Source organism: Ovis canadensis, chromosome 9, assembly GCF_042477335.2.
Source record: "Ovis canadensis isolate MfBH-ARS-UI-01 breed Bighorn chromosome 9, ARS-UI_OviCan_v2, whole genome shotgun sequence".
Lineage (NCBI taxonomy): Eukaryota > Metazoa > Chordata > Mammalia > Artiodactyla > Bovidae > Ovis > Ovis canadensis.
Genome location: NC_091253.1, coordinates 85,292,921 through 85,313,480, shown reverse-complemented (window position 1 = coordinate 85,313,480; position 20,560 = coordinate 85,292,921). Strand labels below are relative to the sequence as shown.

Genomic DNA, 20,560 nt, shown 5'->3' with positions numbered 1-20,560 from the left:
GAGAGTTTGATGTATGACGCAGGGAACCCAAAGCCGGTGCTCTGTGACAACCTGGAAGGAAGGGACAGGGAGGAAGGTGGGAGAGGGGTTTAGAGGGGAGGGGACACGTGTATGCCTATGGCCGATTCATGTTGATGTATGGCAGAGACCATCACAATATTGTAAAGTAATTATCCTCCAATTAAAACAAATAAATAATTTTTTTAAACCCAAACATATACACTCTAGTGCTAACTAACCAATGTGCTAGACCATATCAATCAGTTATCACTATTATAAAACTGTGTTGCAAACCACCTCGGAATATCATGCAATAATAAGCAATTATTCTCTCAGTAAGCAAGAAGCAACAATTTCTCTTTTGCTGACACATCTGTTGGTTGGCTAGAGTTCAGCTAATCTGGGCTGGGCTCAGCTGAATTCCAGTCCGCTCCACGTGTCTGTCATTCTCTTCCGACCAACAGCACCTAAGTCATTATCCTCTCCCAGAGAACAATAGAAAAAGGAGAGGCCAAACTGAAACACCAGCTCCTTTCAAGCCCCTGCTTTCTGGCTAAAGCAAGTGGCATGACCACACCCAGCATCCCTGGGGTGGGGAAGTGTATGTCTCCCATGGAGATGGGATGGGTTGTGGGGCAAATGTCCCCCACAGACCAGCATTTCCAAAACCTGAATAAGAGACTTTTCCTTTTAAAGAAACAAAATTCCTCTAGGACCTCCAGAGTTGACCAAAGCTATTTTTTATTTTAATTTGCTTAAATAGATAAACATATAAAAGGACTTTACATTTGTAAGTGTAGATCTATCTCTTATGCTGGCAATCTCATACCACTATAAAAATAAATGGACAAATTAAACTCAGACAAAACTGCAAAGCCAATAAAATTCAAAATACCATTAGTGCATGTAAAGGATTAGGTTGTTTCGTTGACACTAAATTGCTGCTTTCAATTTGCCCGCGGAGCTAATGGCTGCGGCCCCATTTCCCTTGCATTCATCACGCCTGTGCTGCTACTTGCCGTATGAAAACACCATTCCCCAAACATTTCTCTCTCTTCTAAAAACAGCACTCTGTGATATCATTTGGTCTGCACTTGATGCAAAGATTATTTTTATATTAAGCCTGCTTCTATTTTTCTCTCATTAGACCATGACAGTTAATGAATTTCTATCAGAGCCAGAGCTTCAGAAAACCCAATGCCCCAAAAATGAATACAGAAGGAACTCAGCACTTGTGGTGTTACGTATCATCAGCTGATCCAGAATAAGTAGATAAAGGGACCAATTTTTAAAATTATTATTGAAATGAAACTTCCCATTTTTGAAGTTCTCTTTGAGAGTCCTCCAGGGAAATGCAGACCTCCATTAGAGAAACACTGAGCCTGCCCACTGTCTCCACTCTATGGCTTCCGAACCATAGTGCATCATGAAGCCACTTATGTGCAACCTCCCATTCTGGGGTCCATAGGTCCACCCATCACCTCCTGGACCACAGGTCCATCACCTCCTGTTGCTCATTCAGAGTTACCAGCATGCCCAAGCCATGCACTAAAAGATCAAAAGTTTTCTTCATAGACTACCTATGACTAAATAGATCAGAAATATTGGGAAGTGGGAGGCCTGAGAAATATACCATCGTTTTATGGCAAGAGTGGCTATCTGTCAGTGTCTGCCTTCCCAGCATCCACCAAGAGGAACCCCCTAGCTCCTTGCAGTCTCAACCTTCTGAGAAATGGATGGGCAGAATGACCCAGCCAACTCGCTCTTCCAGGAATTTGAGTCTCCAGGGAAAGAATGTCAGGATGGAAAATGACTGCTGTTGATTGATCCCAACGCAAGTCCTGAAAAGCCATCCCTCAGTTACCCAATATTTAGAACCTTAGAACTGTCCAACTTCCTTTCTGAGGCTAGGTCACGTATTTCATCCCTTTCCTTCAATTCTAAGAGCTGCCTGATAGCCTTCCAGTGGAATCCTTTCTGGCCTAAGTAGCCAGGGTTGGTTTCTTTACCCCAACTGATAAATATTCCAACATGACTTTCTAAACATAAACAACCTCAAACAAGGCCGTGATTACACGAACAAATGCAACTGTGTTTGCCTTTAGGTTCCCAAAACAGAAGTGATCTCATCCTCAGTCGCTTTTATGCTGTAGATTCAGCTGCAGCAACCCTGGTGTTAACCCTTCGTCTTCCAACCTCCAACTCCAGAACTCTGAGCATCTTGAATCGAGAGGAGAGGAGACTGACGAAGGTCACTCCCCCACACTGCCAGGGTGCAGGGCAAGTCCCTAGAGACTCATGTGAGACACGTTTATGTTCCTCTAACCCAACCCAGACCCCTCAAACACATGCCACTGGGACAAGGAGGACTGAGGGAGAACCAGTGGGTGGCTCCCACATCTCCATGGCACAACTAGGCTTAAGCCTTCAAAATACAACCAACATCTGCTGAATCACTGTATATTCTCCCACTCTCTGTGTGAACACTGTTCTCTCTTCATCTGTCAAGCCATTTCTACTTCTACAGTTGATGCAGGTCAAAAACAGCATTCCACCAACAGAGGGCCCCTTCGGGATATGGATGGACTTCCCTGGTGGCTCAGACGGTAAACAATCTGCCTTCAGTGCAGGAGACCCAGGTTCAATCCCTGGGTCAAGAAGATCTGGAGAAGAGAATGGCTACCCACTCCAGTATTCTTGCCTGGAGAATTCCACGCATAGAGGAGCCTGGTGGGCTACAGTCCACGGAGTCACAAAGAGTCAGACACAACTGAGCAACTAACACTTCGGGATAAGGACTAAATCTTACTGACCTCCAAAACCTCTGGGTCAAGCACAGTGCCTACATGGAGTACTTGCTCAGTGAATCTGTTCATGATGCTAGATGTCTAAATCAATTACTCGATCAGTCCCAGGATATACACAGACATTTCTGGAATATCATCATCATCATCACCATCATCATCGCAAACATTGATATACCAACTCCTCTGTGTCAAGTACTGTTCCAAGAATCTATCTGAGAGACACAATAAAATGTAATAGATATTAAGACAATGCTGACATTACCTTCTTACTTCTGGATGACATGAGAATATTTATTAGTTTCAATCTTATGTCTAAAAATAGATCAAAGGGAGAATGTATAAACACCCTCCTGCAAGACGATGATGCATTTGAAGAGAAAAGGCTTTTCATTAATTGTGACTTACAGACGGGAACTGAAACAGAAACTTCAACATTGCTTAAGTCAGTAATACTGTAACTAACCAATTAAAGGAAAAGCTAAATCAAAAATCACTCAGTACAAATTAATAGACAGATATATTTAAGAGATTAATCCTACAGTATTTTAACTTAGCAAAGTTAACAAAGTTAACAAAGTTGTCCCTTAAGAGCAAAAGGAATGAAAAGGAAAAGATAAGGAGTTTTGTAAATATTAGTGTTCCTTAGAAATAAAATATCAAAATTAAAAACAATTCTAAATATCCAATTTCTTTACCCCTTACTTGAAATACTAGAAAGAGCCAATACTTCATTGGTCATGAGATGCAATTCAACAATTCTTGGATTTCATTTCTCTCAGTTGTCCCATCCCAGTAAATTGCCAAACACCTGCACAGCTGCTGAAGCCAGCAGAGGCACAGAGAGGGGAAAATACATTTATGAATTTGTGTGTATCTATGTATATGTGTATGTAGGCATGTGTTTATGTATGTATGTATGTATATCACATATCTGTGATGTACATATGTGTGTGTATAAATACATATATATATGATACAGATAATCATTGTCTATAGCAACTAAACAGTTTCTGTTGTATTGATGTTATGAAATGCACAAAAATTATATACCACACGGGAATCCAAACTTTCTGTCATGGATGTCTGAGCCAATGTGCAAAGTTATGTGGAGAAGGCAATGGCCCCCCACTCCAGTCCTCTTGCCTGGAGAATCTCATGGATAGAGGAGCCTGGTAGGCTGCAGTCCATGGGGTCACTAAGAGTCGGACACGACTGACCAACTTCCCTTTCACTTTTCACTTTCATGCATTGGAGAAGGAAATGGCAACCCACTCCAGTGTTCTTGCCATTGGAAAATCCCAGGGACGAGGGAGCCTGGTGGGCTGCCGTCTATGGGGTCGCACAGAGTCGGACACGACTGAGGCAACTTGGCAGCAGCAACAGCAGCAAAGTTCTGTGGTGTCAGTGGAAGTGCTCTTGCGAAGTGCCCACAATGGAATTAGTCTCTTAATAGAATTTCATGCTTCATTCTTTGGTGCTTTGTTCTTTTTGGTATGTGTATCCTCATTTAGTCTTGCATTCACTCAATATGGAGAACCCAGCCTGCTTCAATCTGAGATTCTTGTAATGGAGTCCAGCCTATGATAAAACATCAGGTTCAACAATTCTTCTCATCCCAGGCAACTGAGAAACCCCAGGCAAGAAACTCCACAGCACTGGAAAAATGAAAAAGCTAAAAAGCAGAAGGGGCTTGGAGGCCTGAAAGGGGGAGTGAAAAAGAAGAAAGAAACAGTTGGAAAGATGTTCTCCAGACCCAAAATAGAAATGCTGAGCCGAGGCAACAGATTTCAATCTGCTAATCTGAAAAGTCACATTACTTTGCCCTGATGTGAATCAGTGAGCCTTTTTTTTTTCATATCCGTCCCTGTATTTCCACCGCCCCATACACAGGCACCACCTCCCAGCGAAGGCCATCTGCAGCTTCCTGTTTCCTCGGGGTCGTGAGGGGGCGGGGACAGAGTGACAGTGGGTGGGGTGGGGATGTGAACAGTTCCAGGAACCACTCAAGCCCCTGTCCCAGCTACTGGCAGATCCCCAAAGAATGTTCCCATCAAACCTTTGAGAGGTTACTCCTCCATTTCAAAGGCATAAATATAAAGCTGAGGCCTTTACTGTCATCAAAAGGGTAGCACCAAAAGCAGAGGCAATGAGCCTTTTGTTTTTTGTTTGTTTGGGGTTTTTTTAATTTTTTATTGGCGTATGGTTGATTTACAATGTTGTTTTACTTTCTGAGGTACACAAAGTGAATCAAGTATACATATACTGTGTATACACCCACTTTTTTTTACTTTGTTTTTCCATATAGGTCATTACAGAGTATTGAGCAGAGTACCGTTATGCTATATAGTAGGTCCTTCTTAGTTATCTAAAGTTATCTATTTTAGTTGTGTGCCTATGTCAATCACAGTCTCCCAATTTATCCCTCCTCCTCTTCCCCCTTGATAGCCATAAGATTATTTTCTACATCTGTGACTCTATTTCATTTATAAACAAGTTCATTTGCACCATTTTTTTTTTTAGATTCCACATGTAAGTGACATCACATAATATTTGTCCTTCTCTGACTTGCTTCATTCGATAGGACAATCTCCAGGTCTATCTATGTTGCTTCAGACAGCACCACTCTATTCTTTATTTATGGCTGAGTAGTATTCCACTGTATATATGTACCACATCGTCATTATCCATTCCTCTGTTGATGGACATTTAGGTTGTGCCATGTCCTGGCTATAGTAAATAGTGCTGCTATGAATATTAGGGTGCATGTATGTTTTCAATTACAGTTTTCTCCAGATATATGCCCAGGAGTGGGATGGCTCGATCATATGGTAGCTCTATTTTTATTTTTTTAGGGAACATCCACAGTGGCTGTTCCAATTTATAGTCCCACCAGTAATGTTCAGCTTTTTACACCCATCACCTGCATCTTCCCTTCCAGGACCTAATCTCCAATGGTAGACTCTTCTTGCAGTATGGGAGTCACCTCTTGCAGCACCAATATTATGAATACCACCACTGTCCTCCCAGCCCTCCCAAACATCTAGCACAGTTACACCCTAACGTATTTCCAAGGAGATAAGATTTCGGGGGTTTTCTTGGCAGTTTTTAATAATAACTTTATAACTATATACAATTTTATAACTATATATGACTCTCAATAATTTAAGAGGAGACAAACAAGTCCTTCAAAAACCCACCCAAATTCTTTGAGGTCTTAGTTTCACCTTCCTGACTCAACATACAGTTGCTAACAAGTAGCAAAATGAGTCATTTTTCTTCACACTTCCTTTTCCTCTGACCATGAGGCCAATAAATACTAAAATGATTAAAATGCAGGCTCCCCACAGAAGTCCAAAACATGGCCGCTTGTATGTTCTAAGAGTATCACGAAGACACTGAACCAGAAAAAATTCTCTCCCCAAGGACAGCTCCCTCCTCACTTACTCTTCCTAAAATGTATTTTCTGTATTGGGTTCTCGATTCCTAGGACCTTATTTATTTAGAAGATCAACTAAAGCAGGAACTTCCCTGGTGGTCCAGTGGCTAAGACTCTGTGCACCCAAAAGCCCAGGTTCCATCCCTGCTCAGGGAACTAGATCCCACGTGCTGCAACTGAGAGTTCATATGCCACAACTGAAGACCCCGCATTCCGCAGCTAAGACCCAATGCAGCCAAATAAATAAATACTTTAAAAAAAAAAGACCAATTGAAATTTTCTACCTAAGGTAAGAGAAAGTTTGTGTCTCTACTATCACTTTGCAGTTAATCAGAGCTTGTTCAGTCGCTCCAGAATCTTCATGGCACCCCTACTCTGAGTGGCATGGTGCTGGACCTGCAGGACACACCACAAACAAGACAGAGTTCTGGCTTGTAAGGCCTGGGGCACAGCCTAGGAGGCAGCCATTAATTACATAAATAGCCATTTAATTACAAGTGTGAAATAGTTTTAACAGAACACCATTTCCTTTCAAGACATGGTTAGGCAGGAGAGGGAAAATCAGCAGTGAGAAAGGCAGATGTCCACAGGTTAACCTGGACTGTGGGCCATCTCTGAAAAGGAATGCCACCTCATTTTTTTCTCAAACTCTGAGAAAGCAACATGAGCTTTTGCACCCCAAGTCATCAGTGCAAAACACACAAATTTATGTTAAAATAGTGGAGTAAAGTCTTCAATCGAAGCACCACATTTCACAAAGGAAGTCGAGTTATGAAGGAGGCATTCGGCCTAATGCTTGTCTTTGATGTCCTTCCCTCAGTCCCGTCAGCACCATGTCCCATCCCGCTCGGACCTCCTGCAAGCCTTACCGCTGTCCATCTGCCCCTGCACACCGACCCTTCAGCCCATTTCCACTAGTTCCAGCAGAAAAGCTAACCTACAATGTACGCATTGGGTGGTCATGGCCTGGCTCTGAATTACTTGCATTTTAAAGGAGGACTCCTGACGACTGAAAGCAATCTTTCTGATTCTAGAAACTAAAATGATAAAATGATACTGTTTTCTGAACCCATCAAACCTCCCCCAAACTGCTGCCTGGTCCTAACCCACATCAAGAAATGAGCCCACGCTGTGAGTTTTCCCCTCAACTGTGCAAACCCTGGGTCATTACCTATTTCTATTTCTGCTTCTTTCCAGCACACCGATTCTGGGGCACCTAAAATGACAGGGAAACACATGAAGCCATTTCAAAACAAAAAATAAATCTAAATCTAAATCTTCAGACCATGTCAGGATTAACTCAGATCAGGTATCTCTGAAAGAAAAATACCATGTAATTCAAACATTTAACTCTGCTATGACTTTTTCTTATCCTTCAACTGTGTACTTTTAAGTGATACAGAATCAGCTCAAACACACACACACAGATACCAATTGTCCATTTATGACCTTGACATAATTTCCAGGAAGAGAATCTAGTAAAGTACCAGTAGGGGTTATATTTCTAAATCACCACAACTGCCTCTGGATACCATAGAACATGGGTATCTTTGAATTTTGAAATAATGCAAACCATATTCAAAAAGTTAAACATGCACCGTTTAAGCAGACTAAGCAGTATCAGTTGTACATTCTCTTTATTGAGAATTTTGTAGCTCAAGACCTCATTCCAGATATTGTTGTCTTAACACACCTCACAATTCTGCAGCAGGAAGCAGGAGCCCATAGAAAGAGGGAGTGGAGAATAGAGACCGGAAGCAAATCATGGCTAGCAAACAGACTTCCCCTTTCATATTACATGGGGCCTGTTTTTCCTTCTATCTTTCATAGTCTAATAACACTATTTTCCATCTGGCTTCCCAATGCCAGAATCCTTTTCATCGCATGCTCCACATTTGCTCCCTTCTTTTGAATTACAGTTACATTTCCAGTCTTCCAGTGTTATCATTCCTGTTCTACACAATTGGCTTTCTCTTCCACTCTTTCACCCAAAGACTCACATGAGAACTAATTCTGTGGTCTACCATGTATCCCATGAACAGTATGAAAAGGCAAAAAGATAGGACATTGAAAGATGAACTCCCCAGGTCAGTAGGTGCCCAATATGCTACTGGAGATCAGTGGAGAAATAACTCCAGAAAGAAAGGAGAGACAGAGCCAAAGCAAAAACAACACCCAGCTGTGGATGTGACTGGTGATGGAAGCAAAGTCTGATGCTGTAAAGAACAATATTGCATTGGAACCTGGAATGTTAGGTCAATGAATCAAGGCAAATTGGAAGAGGTCAAATAGGAGATGGTAAGAGTGAACATTGACATTTTAGTAATTAGTGAACTAAAATGGACTAGAATGGGTGAATTTAATTCAGATTACCACTATATCTACTACTGTGGGCAAGAATCCCTTCAAAGAAATGGAGTAGGTTTCACCAGTCAACAAAAGAGTCCAAAATGCAGTAATTGGATGCAGTCTCAAAAACGACAGAATGATCTCTGTTTCCAAGGCAAACCATTCAATATCACGGTAATCCAAGTCTATGCCCTGACCAGTAATGCTGAAGAAGCTGAAGTTGAATGGGTCTATGAAGACATACAAGACCTTCTAGAACTAACACCCCAAAAAAGAGATCCTTTTCATTATAGGGGAATACAAAAGTAGGAAGTCAAGAAATACCTGGAGTCTTAGGCAAATTTGGCCTTGGAGTACAAAATGAAGCAAGGCAATGGCTAACAGAGTTTTGCCAAGAGAACACACTGGTCATAGCAAACACCTGCTTCCAATAACTCAAGAGAAGACTCTACACATGGACATCACCAGATGATCAACACCAAAATCAGATTGATTATATTCTTTGCACCCAAAGATGGAGAAGCTCTATACAGTCAGCAAAAACAAGACTGGGAGCTGACTGTGCCTCAGATCATGAACTTCTTATTGTCAAATTCAGACTTAAATTGAAGAAAGTAGGGAAAACAACTAGACCATTCAGGTATGACCTACATCAAATCCCTTATGATTACAGCGGAAGTGACAAATAGAGTCAAGGGATTAGAACTGATAAACAGAGTGCCTGAAGAACTATGGATGGAGGTTCATGACATTGTACAGGAGGCAGTGATTGAGACCATTCCCAAGAAAAACAAATGCAAAAAGGCAAAATGGTTGTCTGAGGAGGCCTTACAAACAGCTGAGAAAAGAAGAGAAGTAAAAGGCAATGGAAAAAAGGAAAGATATACCTATTTGAATGCAGAGTTCCAAAGAATAGCAACGAGAGATAAGAAAGGCTTCCTCAGTGATGAACGCAAAGAAATAGAGGAAAACAACAGAATGGGAAAGACTAGAGATCTCTTCAAGAAAATTAGAGATACCAAAGGAACATTTCATGCAAAGATGGGCTCGATAAAGGACAGAAATTGTATGGACCTAACAGAAGCAGAAGATATTAAGAAGAAGTGGCAAGAATACACAGAAGAACTATTGAAAAAAGATCTTCATGATCCAGATAATCACGATGGTGTGATCACTCACCTAGAGCCAGACATCCTGGAATGTGAAGTCAAGTGGGCCTTAGAAAGCATCACTACGAGCAAAGCTAGTGGAGGTGATGGAATTCCAGTTGAGCTGTTTCAAATCCTGAAAGATGACGCTGTGAAATGGCTGCACTCAATATGTCAGCAAATTCGGAAAACTCAGCAGTGGCCACAGGACTGGAAAAGGTCAGGTTTCACTCCAATCCCAAAGAAAGGCAATGCCAAAGAATGCTCAAACTACCACACAATTGTACTCATCTAATATGCTAGCAAAGTAATGCTCACAATTCTCCAAGCCAGTCTTCAACAGTATGTGAACCATGAACTTCCAGAGTTCAAGCTGGATTTAGAAAAGGCAGAGGAACCAGAGATCAAATAGCCAATATCCATTGGATCATCGAAAAAGCACAAGAGTTCCAGCAAAACATCTACTTCTGCTTTATTGACTATGCCAAAGCCTTTCACTGTGTGGATCACAATAAATTGTGGAAAATTCTGAAAGAGATGGGAATACCAGACCACCTGACCTGCCTCTTGAGAAACCTGTATGCAGGTCAGGAAGCAACAGTTAGCACTGACATAGAACAACAGACTGGTTCCAAACTGGGAAAGGAGTACGTCAAGGCTGTATATTGTCACCCTATTTATTTAACTTATAGGTAGAGTACATCAAGAGAAATGCTAGCTAGGCTGGATGAAGAACAAGCGGGAATCAAGATTGCTGGGAGAAATATCAGTAACCTCAGATATGCAGATGATGCTACCCTTATGGCAGAAAGTGAAGGACTAAAGAGCCTCTTGATGAAAGTGAAAGAGGAAAGTGAAAAAGTTGGCTTAAAGCTCAACATTCAGAAAACTAAAATCATGGTATCTGGTCCCATCACTTCATGGTAAATAGATGGGGAAACAATGGAAACAGTGAGAGGCTTTATTTTGGGGGGCTGCAAACTCACTGCAGATGGTGATTGCAGCCATGAAATTAAAAGATGCTTACTCCTTGGAAGAAAAGCTATGGCCAACCTAGACAGCATATTAAAAAGCAGAGACATTACTTTGCCAACAAAAATCCACCTAGTCAAAGCTATGGTTTCTCCAGTTCATGTATGGATGTGAGAGTTGGACTATAAAGAAAGCTGAGCACGAAGAATTAATGCTTTTGAACTGTGGTGTTGGAGAAGGCTCTTGCGAGTCCCTTGGACTGTAAGGAGATCCAACCAGTCTAACCATTTATTATGTTAAGCACTGAGGTTCACTGGTTGGTTGCTTTAAGAGTTGTCCACCATGGTCAGCACAAGTTAGGCAGGGTGGGAGACACAGAGAGAGGAGGACCTGGCCACCCCCAGATAACAATGCCCTGAGGATGTGGTCAAGCATATGTGCAGTACAGCTTGGAAGTCTGGACCCTGCATCCAGGTCCAGGTTCTACTGTTTTATAATTAGAGACTTTCTGCCTGTATTCCAAGTACTTTAGCCATAAGCCTCCTCAATTCTAGTGCAACCCTGAGAAGGAAAGGAACCTCAAGAATGACTGAGATTACACTCAGAAGATGAGATGTGCAAGTCAAATTTAATTTAAAATTTTAAACGTATTATTTAAAATAAAATAAATAAACATATTATTTCTTATATGTCTAAATTTTTAGCCTGAAATTTCTACCTGCTCCTTTAGTCAGGAAGGTCCCCTGAAGGAGGGCATGGCAACCCACTCCAGTATGCTTGCCTGGAGAATCCCATGGATAGAGGAACCTGGTGGGCTACAGTCCATAGGGTCACCTAGATTCGGATACAACTGAAGCAACTTAGCACAAGCTAATTGAATAAGTAAATCAATAGCGAGTACCAACTCCACAAGGATCAGAAAGCAAAAACAAACCAAACACTCTTAACAACAACAACAAAAAAGTATAAAATTCATAAAATTCAGTCAATCACTAGTTCCCCAATGCCACAGCAGGGAGAATTTCTTGACTGAAGCAAATATAATATGGAGGGAGGCCGGCCAAGATGGCAACGTAGGAAGATCCTGAACTCACCTCCTCCCCCAGACACACTGAATAGAACAATTTCCTCTGAAAAAGACCTTAAAACCGGCTGTGCAGGGGCTTCATGTCTACAAACAAGAAAGGAGCCACATCAAAGTGAGCAGGAGAGGCTGAGCCGGGGCATTGCCGTAAACCCCACCCCAGGGCAGCGACCTGCAATCCTGATGGGAACTCACAAAGCCAGAGCATCCCCCTGAGGAGAGAGGGGTTCATACCCCATATTTAAGACCTACTGCTGAGAGACGAACCTCCTAAATATTTGGCTTTGAAAATTAACGAGGCTCACATCCACAAGACTTGAAGTGCTGTAGTGAACTGAGAAAGGCCTCTCTAAGGGCACAGACTCACTCACTCACCAGGGTCCAGTGCAAAAGCAACTGTTCAAGAAACAAACAGACTTTACACCAAAGAGATTCATTTGCAAATCTTATAGCATCAGCCTGAGGGGCTGGGGCCTGTTGGGATCCTGGTGGGCACCATTTCAGCACTCTCTCTCTAGGTAAAGCCATATTGATTTTTTTCTTTTCCCTTGGAAGGTGTCATTCTTGCACTCTCCAGCGCTCCACAGCACCACTGTCTCCCAGAGAGGAGCTTTTACACATGTCTGGTGCCTGGTTTTTAGGTCCAGTGTCCCAGCTTTTACACCAAGTATCCTGGGTTTTGCAGCTTCCACCCAGGGAAATCCCTGGAACACCTCACTCTAGTGACCAGGGAGGCTGTCCTCGATGGTCCTATGGGACTGTAACAATCAGAGAGACAGTTCTTGGCAGGCTGCCCACCCAGGATACCACACAGACAGCAGACCAAAATACATCCTCTCTCCAAAGTCTCTCTTTGAAAGAGGCCTATTTGCTTATTATGGAGCTTCAACTTGAAAGGCAGGTTTCAGGTTGGCACACACTTGGAGGCTACAGAGGGGCAGTCAGGAATGTAATCTGGGGGACCCCATCTTTTCACTCTCCGTCTGCCTCACTATGAGACAGCATATTAAAAAGCAGAGACATCACTTTGCCGACAAAGGTCCATATTGTCAAAGTTATGGTTTTTCCAGTAGTTGGATACAAGAATTGGACCATAAAGAAGGGTGAACATTGAAGAATGATGCTTTTGAACTGTGGTATTGGAGAAGATTCTTGAGAGTTACTTGGACTGCAAGGAGATCAAACCAGTCAATCCAAAGGGAAATCAACCCTGAATATTCATTGGAAAGGCTAATGCCTTCCAGTGCTGAAGCTCCAATACTTTGACCTCCTGATACGAAGAGCGAACTCATTGGAAGAGACCCTGATGCTGGAAAAGACCGAGGACAGGAGGAGAATAGGGAGCAGAGGATGAGATGGTTAGATAGCATCACTGACTCAGCGGACAGGAGTTTGAGCACTCTCTAGGAGATGGTAAAGGACAGGGAAGCCTAGAGTGCTGCAGTCGATGGGGTCACAAAGAGTCAGACACGACTTAGGAACTGAACAACTGCCTCACTACAGCCCACCAGGGTCTCCCAGAAAGGAGGTTATATGCTTTTCCAGAGCACTGATTTCTGTGACTGTCACCCAAGGGACACCTCCAAACCACCTGGTCTGGTAGCCAACTGGGTTTATGCTTGTGGTCCCACAGGACTGTCTATTATTGCATAGTTTAAGAGCTGCTGCCTGAGAGTCTGGCATTCAGTCAGGTGCTGACCTAGGTGCTGACTGAGTTCAAAGTAATGGTCATAACTCATTGTTGCCAGCGGGGAAGAATGGGAGAAAGAAAAAGGGAGTTTGGGATTGATGTGTACACTCTGCTATATTTAAAATGGATAACCAACAAGGTCCTACTGTGCAGCACAGGGAACTCTGCTCAATGTTATGTGGCAGCCTGGATGGGAGATTTGGGGAAGATGTATATATCTATATGTATGGCTGAGTCCCTCCACTGTCCACCTGAAACTATCACAACATTGTTAATTGGCTATACTCCAATACAAAACAAAAAGTTAAAAATAAATAAATAAAACAACTGATGGTGTTACAGTGCGCGTGCGCGCGCGCGCACACACACACACACACACACACACACACACACACATAACAAAGTAATGGTCATAAAGATGCTCACCGATTTGGAAGAATAGATGGAGCAAAGATGCTGTTGTTCCTCAGACTACTTTATCTGTATTCCTCACACACGTTTGTCAATTACAGTGGACCCTTGAGCAACATGGGTTTGGACTGTGTAGGTCCACTCATATGTGGATGTTTTTTCACTAAATACTTACTATAGTTTTACATGATCTGCAGTTGGATGAGTCCACAGATGTGAACCATGAATTGGAGGGTCAACTGTAAGGTTATAGGGGGATGTTTGACTGCCTGGATGGTCGGTATTCCAGTCCCCATGTTGTTCAAGGGTCATCTGTATTAAACAATATTTATTGAGCACCTACTATGTGCCAGATGTTTTCCTACAACCTTGAGATATATAGTGGACAAAGCTAACCAAAATCCTTCCTCTGTGGAGTTTAAACTCAAGCAGTAGTAAATATATATGTATATCACATACTGTTTTTAGAATAGACTGAGTTAATTTACAGAACTGAGATGATAAGTCTTTGTTAGATCATAGTGACTTTCTAATGTTACATAAAAATAATCCATATTATTTTCTAATTGTTAAGTAAAAGCTCCAATTGCCAAATTAAATGTACCATTTTTGATTAAATGTACAAATACAAGCCAGACAGAGCTCCTAGAAAAGTAAAAACTAAGAAAACTTGACATAAAAAAGTACAAATTGTTGCTGTTCTTAGATGGGTAAAGCAAAAATAACATATATAAAGGGAAGCACATTCTGAGAGCAATTTTGACAGGGGGAAAAAGTGACCAAATGAAATATTTTTGTTATAAGGCGTCAGCTAAGAAATGCAGTTCTGAGGGAGACTAAGATTTCAGTTTTAGTTGAAAATGTTAAATGTAAAGACTATAGCCACACAAAAAGTTCAAGGGAAAATAAACCAACCCCTGTCCAGAAAAGGGAACCCTCCTATACTGTTGTTGAGAATATATAAATTCATACAGTCACAATGGGAAACAGGATGGAGGTTGCTTAAAAAACTAACCATAGAGCTACCATATGATTCAGCAATCCCACTCTTGGCTATATATTCATAAAAGACACAAACTCTAATTCAAACAGACACACGCACCCCAGTGTTCATAGCAACACTATTTACAATAGCCAGGATATGAAAGCAACCTAAGTGTCCATTGACACACGAATGGGTAAAGAAGGTGTGGGGTGTGTGTGTACACATACTGCATATATAATGGAATATTACTAAGCCTTAAAAAGGAATGAACTACTGCCATTTGCAGCAACATGGATGGACCTAGAGAGTATCATACTAAGTGAAGTAAGTCAGATAGGGAAAAACAAATATGGAGTCTTAAAAAAAAGGTACAAATGAACTCATTACAAAAAAAAATCGACTCAGACATACAAAACAAACTTATGGTTACCAAGAGGAAAGAGGGGAAGGGATAAATTAGGAATTGGGGATTTACAGATATGTACTCAGTTCAGTTCAGTCGCTCATTCATGTCCGACTCTTTGCAACCCCATGAATCGCAGCACGCCAGCCCTCCCTGTCCATCACCATCTCCCAGAGTTCACTCAGACTCATGTTCATCGAGTCTGTGATGCCATCCAGCCATCTCATCTTCTGTTGTCCCCTTCTCCTCCTGCCCCCAATCCTTCCCAGCATCAGTCTTTTCCAGTGAGTCAACTCTTCGCATGAGGTGGCCAAGGTACTGGAGTTTCAGCTTAGGCATCATTCCTTCCAAAGAAATCCCAGGGTTGATCTCCTTCAGAATGGACTGGTTGGATCTCCTTGCAGTCCTAAAGGATTCTCAAGAGTCTTCTCCAACACCACAGTTCAAAAGCTTCAGGTCTTCGGCGCTCAGCCTTCTTCACAGTCCAACTCTCATATCCATACATGACCACAGGAAAAACCATAGCCTTGACTAGATGGACCCTAGTCGGCAAAGTAATGTCTCTGCTTTTGAATATACTATCTAGGTTGGTCATAACTTTTCTTCCAAGGAGTAAGCGTCTTTTAATTTCATGGCTGCAGTCACCATCTGCAGTGATTTTGGAGCCCAAAATAAAGTCTGACACTGTTTCTACTGTTTCCCCATCTATTTCCCATGAAGTGATGGGACCGGATGCCATGATCTTTGTTTTCTGAATGTTGAGCTTTAAGCCAACTTTTTCGCTTTCCTCTTTCACTTTCATCAAGAGGCTTTTTAGTTCCTCTTCACTTTCTGCCATAAGGGTGGTGTCATCTGCATATCTGAGGTTGTTGATATTGCTCCTGGCAATCTTGATTCCAGTTTGTGTTTCTTCCAGCCCAGCATTTCTCATGATGTACTCTGCATAGAAGTTAAATAAGCAGGGTGACAATATACAGCCTTGATGTACTCCTTTTCCTATTTGGAACCAGTCTGTTGTTCCATGTCCAGTTCTAACTGTTGCTTCCTGACCTGCATACAGATTTCTCAAGAGGTGTGTGGTCCACTGGAGAAGGGAATGGAAAGCCACTTCAGTATTCTTGCCTTGAGAACCCCATGAACAGTATGAAAAGTCAAAATGAGAGGGTATCAAAAGAGGAACTCCCCAGGTCATTAGGTGCCCAATATGCTACTGGAGATCAGTGGAGAAATAACTCCAGAAAGAATGAAGGGATGGAGCCAAAGCAAAAACAATACCCAGTTCTGCATGTGACTGATGATAGGAGATCTGATGCTGTAAAGAGCAATATTGCATAGGCACCTAGAATGTCAGGTCCATGAATCAAGGCAAATTGGAAGTGGTCAAACAAGAGATGGCAAGGGTGAACGTCGACATGCTAGGAATCAGCGAACTAAAATGAACTGGAATGGGTGAATTTAACTCAGATGACCATTATATCTACTACTGCGGGCAGGAATCCCTCAGAAGAAATGGAGTAGCCATCATGGTCAACAAAAGAGTCCAAAATGCAGTACCTGGATGCAATCTCAAAGACAACAGAATGATCTCTGTTCGTCTCCAAGGCAAACCATTCAATATCACAGTTATCCAAGTCTATGCCCCAACCAGTAACACTGAAGAAACTGAAGTTGAACGGTTTTATGAAGACCTACAAGATCTTTTAGAACTAACACCCAAAAAAGATGTCCTTTTCATTATAGGGGACTGGAATGTAAAAGTAGGAAGTCAAGAAACACCTGAGTAAGAGGCAAATTTGGCCTTGGAATGCGGAATGAAGCAGGGCAAAGACTAATAGAGTTTTGCCAAGAAAATGCACTGGTCATAGCAAACACCCTCTTCCAACAACACAAGAGAAGACTCTACACATGGACATCACCAGATGGTCAACACCGAAATCAGATTGATTATATTCTTTGCAGCCAAAGGTGGAGAAGCTCTATACAGTCAACAAAAACAGATATGTACTACTATATACAAAATAAACAACAAAAACCTACTGATTACCACAGGGAACTATATTCAATATCTTGTAATAACCTATAATGGAAAAGAATCTAAAAATAAATATATATTGTATATATATTTACAATTTACATATATCATAATTTATATATCACTGAGTCATTTTGCTGTACACTTCACACTAATACAACATTGTAAGTCAACTATAATTAAGTAAACAAATATTTTTTTAAAATAATAAACCACCCTTTCCAGTAGGCCCAATGTCATGGGTCATCTCCACAGGAGACCACTCCCAAGGGAAGAAGGGAGATTTAAGTCAGATCAGAAAAGTGTGTCCGTGTGCTCAGCCGCTCAGTCGTGTCTGACCCTTTGTGGCCCCATGGACTGTAGCCTGCCAGGTTCCTCTGTCCGTGGGATTCTCCAGGCAGGAATACTGGAGTGGGTTTCCAGTCCCTCCTCCAGGGGATCTTCCTGACCCAGGGATCAAACCCTCGTCTCCTGTATCTTTTGCATTGGCGGGCAGGTTCTTTACCACTGGGCCACCTGGGATCCCTCAGAAAAGCATAGCAGCCCCCAGATCAAGAATCTATCTGATTAAGGAAGAATTTATTCATCTCAGGTTTGAAGTAAATGCCTTTTATTGTCTTTCTGATTTTCACTTTATTTCTACTCCCATCAGATAGACCCCTTCCTCTTCTCTCTCTTTTATTCCCAGTCCCATCACTGAGGCGGTTACGATTATAATCTATCATACATTAAAGACTTCTGACTCCACAAAAGACCTCTGACTCTCTAAACAGACCCCCATCCTGAAAACCATTTGGATGTCTCCTTGGCATCTCCACTTAAACGTCTCACAGAGCACATACCTACGGCATCCGATCTGAGGCGACTATCCTCCAGCACCAAGCCTGGACCTCCTTTGGTTGTTGGCCTCACTGTCCACCCAGAAACCCCAAGTCTGCCTGGACATTTCACTCATTTCATTCCCTTTTGCATAAAATCAGTCCCCAATTCAAATAATCTTCCCTCTGAAATTCCTTTCACATCTGCCCACTTTTCTTCATCTGCATAACCAACACTTATCTAATAGAGGCCAAAACTGCAAAACTCAACCATGCCCCACGTCCCCAGGGCTCCAAGGACAAAGTCCAAAATCATTTACCTAAGCTATGAGCCTTCTTCTGGTTCCTGAAGACACCCATTCTCATTCCAGTTTTCACGTATGAAACTCCCACTGCACTGGTTTCTCCCACCTGGCCAGCTCCTCCTTGTTCTTAGATCTCAGCTCCTGGCTCTCTCAACACACATCAGAAGAGGTCCTGATATTATACATCATTGCACAGTGTACTTTTTCTTTCTATCATTTATTATAATAAATACAATTAATTAGTTGTTTAATTATTTGTATAGCTCCCAATTTCCCTAAAGGAAATCCTGAATATTCATTGGAAGGACTGTTGCTGAAGCTGAAGCTCCAATACTTTGGCCACCTGATGAAAAGAGCTGACTCATTAGAAAAGACCCTGATGCTGGCAAAGATTGAAGGCAGGAGAAGGGTTCGACAGAGGACGAGATGGTTGGATGGCATCACCAATTCAATGGACATGAGTTTGAACAAGTTCCGGAAGATGGTGAAGGACAGGGAAGCCTGGCGTGCTGCAGTCCATGGAGTCGCATAGAGTCGAACACGACTGAGCTACTGAACAACAACCCGATTTCCCTGTTCGATAGTACATGTCAAAAGTGAAGCAACTGTGTCTGTCTTGATCCCTGTTTGACACACAGTAGGAACTTGCTAGGTAACTGGAGAATGAATGGACATACAACCTCATTATCACTCACATTGTAGAATTCTCTCGCCTCTTACCTTCAGGTCTTGGCTCAGCCTGACCTCTATGATGGCAGCATCTCATTCTCAGCACTCCATTAGCAATAAACAAACCCTTCAAGAATCCTTACCCAACTAACCTGGAATCACTCACCAACCCCTCACAATCCCAGAATGATCTGGGATTCGGCTCCCTCATTTTGATGTCCCTCTCCTGGAAGGGAAGTTGGGCAAACTCCAGGAGATAGTGAGGGACAGAGAAGCCTGGTGTGCTGCAGTCCATGGGCTCACAAAGAGTCAGACGTGACTTGGCGACTGAACAACAACTCCTGGAAGGTAATCTGCATGTAATCCATGTATACGAAATCAGTGTTAACGTTAAGATGAACCTCCTCATTCACAATAATGCCTGATTACTATCTGGTATTAAATCCATTTTAATGCATCACCCACATCATTTAGCTTATTATCCATAAGGACACTTAGCAAAGTAGCTAAATGGCTTGTTCAAGATTTCAGAGTTAGTGATGAAGCTGAGACTGAAGTCCCGTATCCTAGACTCCCTGCCCAGACCTCCTATGACTGGTTGAGTCAGTCCTATGCTGAGGCCTAGGGGAAAGAGGTTTATCCTAGAAACACCCTACAGAGGTAGGTCACGGTCACACCCATCACCATAACTCAAATTTTAGAAATATCTAGAGAAGGAGGCTTAGAGATAGAAGATGTGGGTAAATGGAATTCCTCCTCCATATCACCATCTTCTCCTCTCCTTCAACACCAAGTTCAAATGTAACTTCTCTTCTAAACACTTGCAGGACTATGCTGCCCGTTTCAACAAGTAAACATTGACTGGGCACCAGGCCCTGTGCTGGGATCCAAGGAAACAAAGGCAGCAAGGCCCCTGGTCCTCCTATAGCCCATGGTCTCCACCAGTGCCCATCTCATTCTGCTCCAACACATATTAAGTGTAACACTTGTCTGTCTCTCTCACTAAACTGACAGGGTTTCAAGGGTAGAGACTCCCTCTGTCCCCTCACTCCACACTCTTAAGTTCAGAGGAAGCATCACAAAAGGGAAGTGATGAAGGAAGAAAAGTAACAGTCAAAGGTAAGTCATACAGTTTCATATCAAACCACCGAGCCCAGTACACTGACTGCTAGTTTCCTCCATAGTAGGGCTGACTTGGTGCATTGTAAACTACAGTTAGTCCTAACTCTCTACTCCTTAATAAGATCCCTAAGGATTGGAGTTATTGCTGGTCTGATTGCTAGAACCAAGTTTATCTCATTTGCTCAGATAGTACAATGTTCCATGTATTTTGCAGAACTTAATGAAACTCTAACCAACATGTTAGAAACAATTTACTAGCATAATACAGGCCTATGAAATCACAGCAGGAAGCACACAACCCCACATATAAGAATTGTTTAAGTAAGATT

General features: G+C 42.2%; 1 protein-coding gene across 48 annotated transcripts in view; it reads right to left on the bottom strand.

Annotated features, from left to right (window-relative positions):
- The window catches only part of NCALD (neurocalcin delta), a 478,889-nt gene that overhangs the window by 379,604 nt on the left and 78,725 nt on the right, over window positions 1-20,560 (bottom strand). For 2 of the 48 annotated variants that reach the window (XM_069600470.1, XM_069600482.1), the window contains one exon: window positions 7,415-7,459. The exons of the other annotated variants lie outside the window; for them this stretch is intronic. The gene's annotated coding sequence lies outside the window, so the exon portion shown is untranslated. Of the gene's footprint in view, window positions 1-7,414; window positions 7,460-20,560 lie in introns of those variants that run through there. 48 annotated transcript variants of the gene reach the window in all.